We start from the raw sequence: 12,865 nt of genomic DNA, 5'->3' as shown, positions 1-12,865 counted from the left end.
GCTTGGCCATCCCACTGAGCCACAGGGTCCAGGGTATTGGAACCTTCTGCCAAAAGGTTCCCCCTTCTCCCCTTTAAAACTGGTGGCTTTGGAGTCTGAGGACTTGGGTTCCAATTCTCCCTCAGACTTACTACCCATCCAACCTTAGGCAAGTTGAACCACCCTAGGCCTCAGTTACCTCATCTGTAAAACAAGGGGGTTGGACCTGGCAGTATCTGAACTCACTGTGGACGCAAAACCTTTGACAACCCCCAGCAGGACCTGCCATTCCTCCCAGCGGGGGTCCCCCATGTCATCCTGCTCCCTCATCCTCCCATACCCAATCCCTCTAGTGTATCTCCTGAAAGAGGTTGGTTTCTGCTTGAGCTGGAGCCCCCTCTGCTACCTGCCCTCCCTTACCCTGGTGACTCAGAGGCATAATTGGCCCCTGTTTTTACTCCCTCCACAACCGCCCTTTCCAGCCTACCCCCTCCCACCCTCAGCCCTGTCTCTCATCTCTCTTCTGTCTTCTCTCCTTCTCTTCTCTTCTCTTCTCTTCTCTTCTCTTCTCTTCTCTTCTCTTCTCTTCTCTTCTCTTCTCTTCTCTTCTCTTCTCTTCTCTTCTCTTCTCTTCTCTTCTCTTCTCTTCTCTTCTCTTCTCTTCTCTCCGTCCTCTCTCTCTTCTCTCTTCTCCTCTCCCCTCCCCTCCCTCCCCTCCCCTCCCCTTCCCTCCCCTTCCCTCCCCTCCCCTCCCCTCCCCTCCCCTCCCCTTCCCTCCTCTCCCCTCCCCTCCCCTCCCCTTCCCTCCTCTCCCCTCCCCTCCTCTCCCTCCCCTCCCCTCCTCTCCTCTCCCCTCCTCTCCTCTCCCTCTTCTCCCCCCCCCATGGCTACCTGTTGCTCCCTCTTCCCCTTCCCACCACTCCCAGAGGCCCTGGGGGACTGAGCCAGGTCATAGAATTTCAGCACTGGAAAGCTCCTCAGAGGCCAGCTCGCCAATCAATCAATTGACTAACCGACCAATCAGGGAACATTTACCAAGCACCTACTATGGGGCAGGTGGCCGGGTCACGTTGGCTTAGAAGGAGCCATTGACTGAGCTCAAGATGCTTCCATTCTAGTGGAGGAGACAGGTCTACACCGTGAACACACAACACAAACCCATGGTGGGGGTGGGGCAGGGAGGTACCACCCTGTCTGTGAACAGAAACCCCTTCTATAACAACACTAAGAGGAAAGCTAGCTTCTGGTTGAAGACCTCCACTAATGGGGAACTCACCACCTCCTGAGGCAGCCCGCCACCTCACTAGGCATTCCACCATGTCCAGAGATGCTACCACAAGAACAGTGCCAAAATCTCTGCCTAGATCTTGAGTTGGGAAGGGCCTTAGAGGCCATCGAGGCCAACCTTATCAATTTACAGATAGAGAAACTGAGTCTCAGAGACATTAACTAACTTGCCCTGGGTCACACATAACTCACAGTCCTCCTTAATCTGAGTGTCTATTGTTTATCTGGGCAGCTAAGGGGCACCATGTTGCATAGAGCCTCAAACACTTACTAGCTGGGTGACCCTGAGCAAGTCACTTCAACCTATTTGCCTCAGTTTCCTCATCTGTAAAATGAGCTGGAGAAGGAAATGGCAAACCACTCCGGTATCTCAGCCAAGAAAACCCCAAATGGGGTCACAGAGAGTGGGACATGACTGAAAAAATGACTGAACACCAAATTGATTATCTCCCATTTATCCTGTTCAGATCTTGTTTGTATACAAATATGGGCATGTCATCTCTCCCATCAAGACTGTGAGCCCCTTGAGGGCAGGAATTGTCTTTTGTCTTTCTTTGAATCCCCAGTGATTAGCACAGTGCTTGGCACATAGTAGGTGCTTAATAAATGTTTGTTGATTGACTGACTCTGCATGGATGATTAGTATACTTACCTGTGTAAGTTTTTTCTCCCCATGATGGAATGCAAGCTTCCTGAGGGCAGGGACTGTCACAGAGGATATGCTTTATGAATGCTTATTGATTACTTGAAAGCCAGCAGAGATGGGCCTAAGGAGAGATCAGACTGGGGCTCTGGGCATATCTGGGTACACTGAGGTCACTTTGGGTCAGCTCTCATCGTCAAGAGGTTTTTTCCCTGGTGTTGAACAAAGGGCAGAGAGAGGATGGGGGCAGCAGAGCTGGGCTCAGCGTGGAAGAATAAATCCCAGCCCTGGGGCCTCTCCCTCTGATTGACTGGAATGGCTCCTCCTACAACCTCCATTTTTTTTTAAAAGGCAATTGGGGTTAAGTGACTTGCCCAGGTCACACAGCTAGTAAGTGTCAAGTGTTTGGTCTGAGATCAGATTTGAACTCAGGTCCTCCTGACTTCAGAGCCAGTGCTCTATCCACTGTGCACCTACCTGCGCCCCACAACCTCCACTTTAAGGGGGATGCTCAGGCAAACCAAGTCTTCATTCTACCCTAGTCTTCACTCTTGACTCTCCGGACTTTCTACCATGCCCCTCCATGGATATCTCCATTCACCCCACTACACACACACTTTTCAGTCCTCTTTTCTATGTCATCTTCCCCCATTAGAAGGTAAGCTCCTTGAGGGCAGGGACTGTCTTTCTTTGTGCTTGTATTTGTACTCTCACTACTTAGCATAGTGCCTGGCACACCGTAAGCGCTTAATAAATGCCCATCCACTTGCCTTGAGGTCACCAAATATTTGAAAACAGCTGTGAAGTCATCCCAATTCCCAGCCCCAGACTCATGCTGGACTTCTCTCTCTCTCTCTCTCTCTCTCTCTCTCTCTCTCTCTCTCTCTCTCTCACACACACACACACACACACACACACACGCACACGCACATGCACACACACCCCAGCCCCATGCCCAATCATCTCCCTCACTTGCCATGCTCAGTCTGGTCTTTTATGCCGCCATGATGTTTCCATCTTTCTCTTGCCTCCCACAGCTGCCCTCATCTCCTCTCCTCTAAGACACTGAACTTAATGGATTCTTTTCATTGATTGACTGGTCTTCCTGACTTGTCTCTCACTTTCCAATACATCCTTTACACAGTTGCTAAAGTGATTTCCCTAAAGTGCAGGCCTGACTATGTCACCACTTCCCACTCCCCATTCAAGAAACTTCAGTGGCTCCCTATTACTTCCATGATCAAATATAAAGCTCTTCAGTTGGCATGCAAAGTCCTTCAAAAATGGGGCTGGTCCTACCTTTCCAGCCTTAGAGCAGAGTGCTTGGTATATTCTAGGGCCCAGACAAACAGGATTCCTCTCCAACACCCGCCGTATCCTGCCCTCTCTCATCTCCATGTCTTTGCTGAAGCCCATTCAAGTCATTCCCTTCCTTCAAAGCATCCTCCAGGAAGTCTTTCAAAACTGCCCCTCCCCACCCAAGGTGAAAGTGGTCTCTTCCTCCTCAGGGCCCTCCTCCTGCTTTATCTCTGCTCTCCCTTCTCTCCCTATGTGTGTTCCTTATAGGAAGAGGAGCTAGGTGAGAGGCTTAGGAGAAGCTCCCAGGGAGGTCCCTGGGTTCCTCTCCATTCCTGCTTGGTGACCGGATGAGTGAGTCACTTTGAGAGCTGGGACTTGCTGAGAGTCCCACGGGCTAGGGGGTATCCCACTGAAGTCACATTCCCCGGCTTCTCTGAGGTTTTCTCTCAGCTCATAGCTGGGCTTCTAATGGAAAGATCAGAGACTTTGGAAAAGATGATATGAAGGAAGGAGGGATGGAGGGAAGGATGGAAAGAAGAAAGGAAGGAAAGAAGGAAGAGCTTCCAATGGAAAAATCACAGGGACTTGGGAAAAGAAGAAATGAAGGAAGGAGGAAAGGAAGGAGGGAAGAAATGAAGGAGGGAGAGAGGGAAGGAAGGAAGAAAGGAAGGAAAGACTTCCAATGAAAAGATCACAGAGACTTTGGAAAAGAAGAAGGGAAAGAAGGAGAGAAGGAGGGAGGGAGAGAAGGAAAGAAGGAAGGAAGGAAGGGCTTCCAATGGAAAAATCACAGGGACTTTGGAAAAGAAGAAAGGAAAGAGGGAAGGAAGGAAGGAAGGAAGGAAGAAGGAAGGAGGCAAGGGTGGAGGGAAGGAAGAAGAGAAGGGAGGGATGGAGGGAGAGTTATAGACCTAAGAATGGTGGGCCCCCCAGTTACTATGACCCTAGGCAGTCTCCCCTGCCCTGTGCCTTGGCTCTGATGTGCCACACTGGTGGCCCTGTGGCCTCTCTGCCTGAGCTCCTCAGGAGGAGGCAGGAGGAGCCTGCACTTGGCAGAATCTCAGTTGTCACCCTGGCTCAAAGGCCAGCTCCTCCAGGCAGCCTCCCCAGAATGCACGTCAGCCCTCGCCCAGCGCTCTGCTTCATCCATCTCTTACCCACTCCTGGAATGCTCTGGGCTTTTTTGTTTTGTTTCATTTTGATGGTGCCTGTGCTCTCATCGGAGCAGAGAATTCATGGTTAGGAATCTCTCTCCACTAGCTCAGCTCAGCCCTGCTCTTCACTTAAGTCTCTGAGAGCTGCGTGGACTCCTGAGAGATTGAGTGGCTTGCCCAGAGTCACACAGCCAGGAGGTGTCAGAAACAGGGCTTGAACCCAGGCCACAGAGCTTGGCACACAGTGGGTGCCTAATAAATACTTGTTGCCTGTTGTCCGCCTTCCTGGCTCCCAGGTCAGCACACCCCACCACTTCTCAATACGGTATATCAGAGGGTAACAATAACACCAAGAGCTCATACTTAAAGCCTTCGTTTGTAAGTAAAATCACTTTACTTACTTGCTCCAGAGCAGAAGAGAATCCAATCAATCATTTAGTTGCTCCCTCCCGTCATTTTATAGAGGCTTGGAGAGGGCCTTGTCCAAGGGCTGGGCAGTGTTAGAATTTGCACCCAGGGCTCCTGCCTTCAAGTCCAGGCTTTTGGCTCTGGTAAGGGCTTGCAGTGGCTCCCAGGTTACCCTCCCCCTCCAGCCCTGCCTTTTCCTGCCTCCCCCTTCTGGCAGCAGGGCAGGAAGAGGTGCCCTTCAAACTGCCAGGGACGACATCTCTTCTGATGGCTGCTGACACACTCCGATGCCAGGGGGTTATTTTAAGCCTGGATCAATGGCTGATTTTTGGTGACAAGACATGGCAGGAGGGAGCAGGAGGGAGGGGCTGGGATTCAGCTTGGCATCTGACTCTCTCTTGGGGGGAGTATGGAGCCAGGGCCTGGGAGGGAGGGGCCTGGAGAGGTGAAAAGAGGACCTCAAACTAAGCCTCCTGAAGGCCCTTAGAGACCATCTAACCTACTCCTCTACTTTCCTAGTCTAGTGACTGGTCCCAGGTCACACAAGTAGTAAGTGATGTAGCCAGGATCTGAACCCAGGACTTTTGACTCTAAAACCAGCAATCTAAGGCTGCATCATACCATTGTCTGTTTTACAGTTAAAGAAACTAGGCTAATCTCACTGAAGTAACAAGACCCATCCAAGCTCAGCCAGTGAGCAGCAGAATCAGCTTGGATGCCTGGTCTCTGGATTGCCTCAGGAAGGGGTGAAGAGGGACTGGGCTTATGGGAAGGCGTGTGTGTGTGTGTGTATGTGTGTGTGTGTGTGTGTGTGTGTGTGCGCGTGCACACGCGCGTGTGTGTGCTCGTGCGTGCATGTGTGTGTGTGTGCGCGCGCGCACACATGTGCGTGTCATTGTGAGTGTCTGGGAGCCTATAGGACTTCAAGGTTCTGTCACTAACTCCTCTGACCTGGGCAGAGTTCTCATCTGGGCCTCAGCTTCCTGGTGCCTAGTTCAGGGCCCTATACAACAGCATAGGACCCTCCTCAGTGGCCAGCCTGGAGGAGTCCCAAGAACCCTGGACCAGAAGCCTGGAGAGCGCTGGGTTCAAATCCTGCTCTAATACATCCTGGATGGGTACAGGTAAGAGGAGGGAATACTCCTGTCAGTCCGGGGGCCAGGGTAAGCTGGAACTCTTGTTCCACCATCAGATTCTAGAGCCAGAGTGGAAGGGACCTCCCTGATGTCACGGTCCTCTTCGAGAATGAAGGACAAACACCAAATAGATAGATGATGGATAGATAGAGATGACAAATTTCATACGCAAAGTAGTTGTTGGCTCTTTTGTTTGTTTTTGGTGGGGAGAGCAAAGTCACACAGGTGGTCAGTAGCAGAATTTGAACTCAGGTCCTGTGAGCCAGAGTTCCTACGAGGTCCTGTGAATCAAGATCCAAATTGCTTTCCAGAGCACCATTTTGCATCTTTTTGGGTGGTGAGGGAGATGGAAGGGATGCTAGAGGGCCAGAGGGTCAGGATGGCAGAGAGGGTCCAAGAGGGGCAGGGGACAGAGGGACAGAGTGAGAGAGGCCAGTTTCAGTGTGCTGTCAAGAAGAATTTCCTAACAATTACAGCTGTCCGCAAGTGGGATGGGCTGCATTGAAGGTAGTGAGTTCCCCATCACTGCAAGACTTCAAGTGCAGGTTAGCTGAGTCCGTGTGGGACATATGGTAGAAAGGATTCCTGCTCAAGGACAGCTGCATCTTGCAGCCTCGAGGTCCTTCACAGCACCGAGATTCTATGATTCTGTGGGAGGAACAAGGGACAGGCCCCGTCCTTGGGCCCCTCTCCCACCTCGGGTTCTGGAGCCCCAGGGAGCCAGAGCAAGCACGGTGGATCTGTGGCAGGAGGGCAGGGAAAGGCTGTGTCAGGCTTCATTAGTCTCTGCCTGTGACAGAGAAGCAAAGCTGATGGGACGCTGCTTGTGCCCTGGAGACAGCGAGGTGGCCACCACCCTCCTCTCCTCAGGCCGGAGCCTTCCTCCTCCTCCGGCCCCTTCCCTGGGGGGCCCAGACCTCCACCCGACCTGTCAAAGACCCTCCCCCACCCATGGAGGCCCGCTCAGGGAGGGGCACCCAGAGCCTGCAGACCAACCTGCCCAGAGAGAGACAAAAGCAGACGGGGGGCAACAGGGAGGACGCTGAGCAATCTGCTTGGTCCATAACAAAGCATTGTCCTCCAAGGTCTCCCCAAAACCACTTAGCCCCTGTGGTGTGGTTTGGCCCCAGGGCAAAGGAAGAAGGGAAACCGAAGCAATGAGGCTACAGAGTGACATCAGTCCATCAATCCAAAAGCAGTTAGTAAGCACCTACTGTGTGCTGGGTGCTGTACCTTTGCACAGGTACAAAGAATGAAACATCAAACAGGGAGACACAAGTAAGTGTCCATAGAAACACCTACGGCATGAAGAGAAAGCACATAGGTCCCGACCCCTACAAAGTGGTTAAATACCAGGGAAGCTGGGGCTGAGGGAACTCGCCAGCAATCGGGGAGGACCCGGATAGCAGGCTTCATGCAGAAGGGGCAGCCTGGGTCAGGCCTTCGTCATCTCCCCACTTGCATAAAAAAAAAAAAAAGAATCAAATTCACAACCATGGAATGAGGGAGGCATGACTAGGCAGCAGCCCTCTAACAAAGAGCTGAGAGTTCAAGTGGACCGCAAGACCAAGACAAATCAATCACGTGCTATTCGAGCCGGGAGAGCTGATGCCATCCCAGGCTGAGGAAGAGAGGGACCATGGGGAGTGAGAGTCTTTCTGTACTCTGACCTCATCGGATGAGTCTGGAGGGCTGGAGTCAGTCCTGGGCCCCATGATATACTACTAATAATAACAACTAGCTCATATAATATATTCTATATAATAATACACATAACACTATGTTTATATATAATTTAGCTATAAATTTAGATATAATAGTTATAATATAAATTTATATAGAATTTATATAGAATATTAGACAATATTATTTACAGAGAATATTATAACATACAATTTATATAAATTATAATTTCATGTATTTATGTATATGTTTTATATAAATTTATAGGATATATAATTTATATACTTACATGATTACAAATTCTATATATTTTATACAATATATTATTTATTATAATAAATAATTGTAATATAACATTATTTATGTAACATATAATAATACCTTTAAAGTCTGTAAAACATTTTACAAATATTATCTCATTCAATTATCAATAACCCGGAGAAGTAGGTACAATTATTATCCCCATTTCATAGATGAGGTAGCTAAGACTGAGAGAGCTTAAGTGATCTGCCCAGGGTCACATAGCCAAGCAAGTGTCTGAGGCAGGATTTGAACTCCAATCTTCCTGACTCTAGGTCCAGCATTCTAAAATCCCTAGCTGCCTCAATTTAAGAATGAAGTGGATACTGACCCAACTGTTCTGGAGAGCAATTTGGAACTATGCCCAAAGGGCTATAAAACTGTGCATACCCTTTGACCCAGGAATAGCACTTCTAGGGCTGTATCCCACAGAGATCATACAAATGGGAAAAGGACCCACATGTACAAAAATATTTGCAGTAGCTCTTTCTGTGGTGGCAAAGAATTAGAAGTTGAGAGGATGCCCATCAATTGGGGAATGGCTGAATAGGTGTGGTATATGAATGTATGTTTGTTTGTTTTTAAGTGAGACAACTGGGGTTAAGTGACTTATCCAGAGTCACACAGCTAGAAAGTGTTACATGTGTGTTATATGTCTGAGGCTGGATTTGAACTCAGATACTCCTGACTTCAGGGCTGGGGCTCTATCCACTGGGTCACCTAGCTGCCCCTAAAACCATTTTTAACATTTGTGGGGGGGGTTTGGGGGGGAGTGTGAGGAGATCAGGGTTAAGTGACTTGCCCAAGGTCACACAGCTAGTAAGTGTTAAGTGTCTGAGGCTGGATTTGAGCTCAGGTCCTCCTGAGTCCAAGGCCAGAGCTCTATTCACTGCACCTCCTAGCTACCCCATGGTATAGGAATGTAATGGAATACTATTCTGGTATAAGAAATGATGATCAGGCAGACTTCAGAAAAACCTGGAGAGACTTGTATGGACTGATGCTGAGTGAAGTGAGCAGAACCAGGAGAAGTTGTTGTACACAGTAACAGCCACATTGTACAATGACTAATGTTGATAGACTTAGCCCTTCTCAGCAATGCAAGGATCTAAGACATCTGTAAAAGACTCATGATGGAAAATGCTGCCCACATCCAGAGAAAGAGCTATGGAGTCTGAATGCAGATCAAAGCATAATATTTGCTCTTTCTTTCTTTCTTTCTTTCTTTCTTTCTTTCTTTCTTTCTTTCTTTCTTTTGGTTTCTTCTTTCTCATGGTTTCGCCCATTGGTTCTAATTCTTCTTTACAACATGATTAAGGTGAAAATAGGTTCAATATGAATGTAATTGAGCCTATATCAATTTACATGTCATCTTGGGGTGGGGGGAGGGGATAGATGGGGAGAAAATTTGGAACTCAAAATCTGATGGTAGTGAGTGTTGAAAGCTAAAAATAAATACATTTTTTAAATGTTTATTATTAAAAAAGAAGAATGAAGCTGATAAGCTGGAGAGTACCCAGGGGAGGGTAACCTGGAGGGTGAAGGCCCGGAGTCACATAACTGGGCATGTTTTTCCTGGAGAGAAAAAGCTTGAGGGGTTGTCTCCAAGTCTCTGAAGGGCTGCAGTGTGTAGGAGGGCTTAACCTGGTCCTGCTTGGGCCCAGAGGACAGGACAAGGTGGGGAGGGTGCAGAGAGGCCAGTTTAGACTTGACATCAGGAAATCCTTCTGAATGAGACCCATTCCAGGTAGTGAGCTCCCTGTCACTGGAGGGCTTCAAGCAGAGACTGGATGGCACCTTGTCAGGGCTGTTGGAGAGGGGAGGTCTTGGTCAGATCCAGGCTGGACCTTCTGGCTCTGAGGTTCTGTGAGGCTGATGCTGGCCCCAATACAGGGAGCCCTCTCCCTGGAACATCAAGGGACAGGCATCCCTGGGTCTCAGCCGCTCCACCACTTGGCTTGCTGAGCATTAGACAGTTCTCTTCAGCCTGAGGGCAGTGAAGCCTCTGGGTTGAGCCCCAAGCCCTCCAACCCCGGGACAGCCTCCCAACTTTGTCCTCTGGCTCTGGCAATCCCCCACACAGAGGAAGTCCGAGGTGTGGGCTTTGCTGGGAGGAGCGGGGGCCACAGAACCTCCGAGTTCAAGGGGGCTCTGTGGGCATCTAGCCCCCCCACCACCTGAACAGGAATCCCCATCCTTGAGGAGGACTCATCCACCTTTGCTTGAAGCCCTTCAGTGATGGGAAAGCCCAAGGCCATTCCCCCTTCTAGAACAGCTCCCAGGGTAGAAAGTTTCTCCTTACCTTTACCTTACATACACACACACACACACACACATGCATACACACATACACACAAGCATACACATATACATGTACACACACACACACACACACACACACATCATTGTTCCTACTTCTGCCCTCTGGAGGAGAACTCAGGAGAAAAGAAGCTGTACCTGCCAAGTACCCCAGAGAAGCATCTCCACACCCTTATGTAAGGCTGCCATGCTATCGGCCCTTTCTTGTCTGCTCTGACCCCAGGCTTGTCTTCTCTCATTAGCTTCATTGACTTGTTGCTGCTTGCCAAGTAGAACCTTCTGTTAAGGCACATCCCTGACGGCCACCGGCTTAGCCTCAGTGTCTCCACCCACCCCTACACTCCCCACCACTGGCCCCATTTGTCCTCTGAACATCCTTCCTTCCCACCCTGAGTCTTTAGGAGTCTGTCCAATCAAAGCATGGTGGAAGGGCACTGGAGACCCTTTAAGACAGGACTTATTTTTTGTTAAACAAGTTTTATTGGTGACTTTTATTGTTCTATTACTGTCATTCTAGGATAACGTCTCCCTTCCACCCCAATTCCATCGAACCCTCCTTTGGACAAAGAAAGGCAGTTAGGCAAAACTAACTAACCGAGTGACCAGGGTTTGACAGTATATCCAGAGTCTTCATCACTAGTCCCCCGCCTCTCTAGCAAAAGGCAAGAGATGCTTCTTCATCTCTTCTCCTAGAGATTAGTCATTGTATTTACACCAAGAATAGTCATTATAATTATTTAGCCTTTGGCATGGAGGCAGCTGGGGGCTGGACCGGAGTCAGGAAGATCTGAGTTCAAATATGACCTCAGATACCTTCTAGCTGTGTGACCTTGGGAGTCACTGAATCCTGTTGGCCTCAGTTTCCTCATCTGTAATATGAGCTAGAGAAGGAAATGGCAAACTACTCCAGTGTTTTTACCCTGTGCTCAAGGCCTTGTGCACAGTGGTGCTTAATAAATGAACTTAATTGAATTGCTGTGTGTTCATTTCTCCTGGGGTGCTGTTTACTCAAGGGTACCAGTAATTTTGTAATCTGCCTAACGCAATGAGTGGCCTTTTCTTCCCCTCCTTGGTTTCTTTAGTTTCTCTGAGGATGTGCCTCCTTGGAACATCCCCTCAGAACTGCCAGGTCCACTCTCTGGGGCCAGCGCTGATCTCTCTGCCACATGCACGAAGATATCAAGATGATATGACAACCACCCTTGAAGACAGCAAGCATGGCCCTGCCAGGTCACCCCCAGGAGCATAGATCCAGGCTAGAAAGAGGCCTCTGAGTTTTGAGATCCAGAGGGGAAGAGACCTGCCCCAGGCTTCTCTTCTCCAGGGTAAACATGACCAATTCTCATTGCCAGGTAATATCTGGAATGAGAGGCTAGGCGTGGGGGTAAAGGAGGAGATGAGCTAATCAATCAGCAGGCATTATTAAGCACCTGCTGTGTGCCAGGCACAGTGGTGGATGCTGGAAATAAAGGCAGCATGAAAACCATTTTTATAAAAGCGATATATTCAGCAGTTCACCCTGGCTCCTCTTTTCCCAGCATTGTGAATGGGGTTAGAAGGCCTTATTGGACCGAGAGAAGCTTCCAGGCCGGGGGTCAGGCAGGAGCAAGTCTGAGCCCTGTTTTCAGGGGCTTGGGGGTCCTTACTCTTCTCTCTGACGGGAGGTGAATTCAGGCTCCTTTAGAAGCCAGGCATCTTGGGAGAGGGATTGAGCAAGAGGAGAGAAAGGGAGGATACCAGTCTCAGTGGGCTCAGAGGCTTAGCAAGGCTTAACTCCACTTGGAAATCACTCTTCCTTCAATGCCCTCCCCCATTCCCCTTTCCCAAAGTTCAGCAGGAAATAGGCTAATTTACATAGATTTCCATATCATTTGGGGCCTTAGAATAGAGCAAAAGATGTCAGAGCTGGAAGGGACCTTAGAAATGAGGCTGTGCAAGCCCTTCATTTTGGAGAGCATGGTACTGCAGCCCAGAGAGGCGTCACATAAGTGACAGACCTGTGGCTTGAACCCAGGTCCCCCCCATCCTAGGGCCAGGGTTCTTTTGAGTGTATGGGGTCGGATGACTCCAGATGCATAGCCCAGTGATGCACTCGCTACCCGCCATCTGTGGTTGGAGATGTTTGTTCTGATGGGGCATCCAGAAGACAACGGATTTTTCTCAGCCATGTAAAGACCATCTGCTCAGACAGAGAAGGGCTAGAACCTGTCTCAGTGAAGGCAACACCCAAGCTAGACAAATCCTCATCTGTTGAACCAGCAGAAAAGGGAAAATGTTCAGGGTTCAGTTCCCAAATCCATCTGAGGTCAGGGCACATTTCTCAGTCAGAGCTAACGTGGCTGACACCTACGTCCTTATCTCAAAATTACAGAGCTGGAAAAGACCAGAGGAGGGGGAAAAGCAGTCAGAGCTGGGAGGGACATTATTCATTCAGCAATCATTGATTAAGTTCCTGCAATGTGGAAATGCAAAGACAAAATCGAAACAATCCCTGCCCTCAATAAGCTTCTATTCTATTGGAGGGAAACATGAACACAGACATGAATACAAGGTAGACACAAAGTCATTTGGAGGTGACAGACTCTAGTAAGTGGGGGGAACAGGAATGGTTCCATGTAGGAGGTGGCCTTTGAGCTGGGCCTTGAAGAAAGGAGGAG

Source organism: Phascolarctos cinereus, unplaced genomic scaffold, assembly GCF_003287225.1.
Source record: "Phascolarctos cinereus isolate Bilbo 61053 unplaced genomic scaffold, phaCin_HiC Scaffold_1;HRSCAF=81, whole genome shotgun sequence".
In the NCBI taxonomy this organism is placed as follows: domain Eukaryota; kingdom Metazoa; phylum Chordata; class Mammalia; order Diprotodontia; family Phascolarctidae; genus Phascolarctos; species Phascolarctos cinereus.
Note: the sequence above shows the minus strand (reverse complement) of the source record.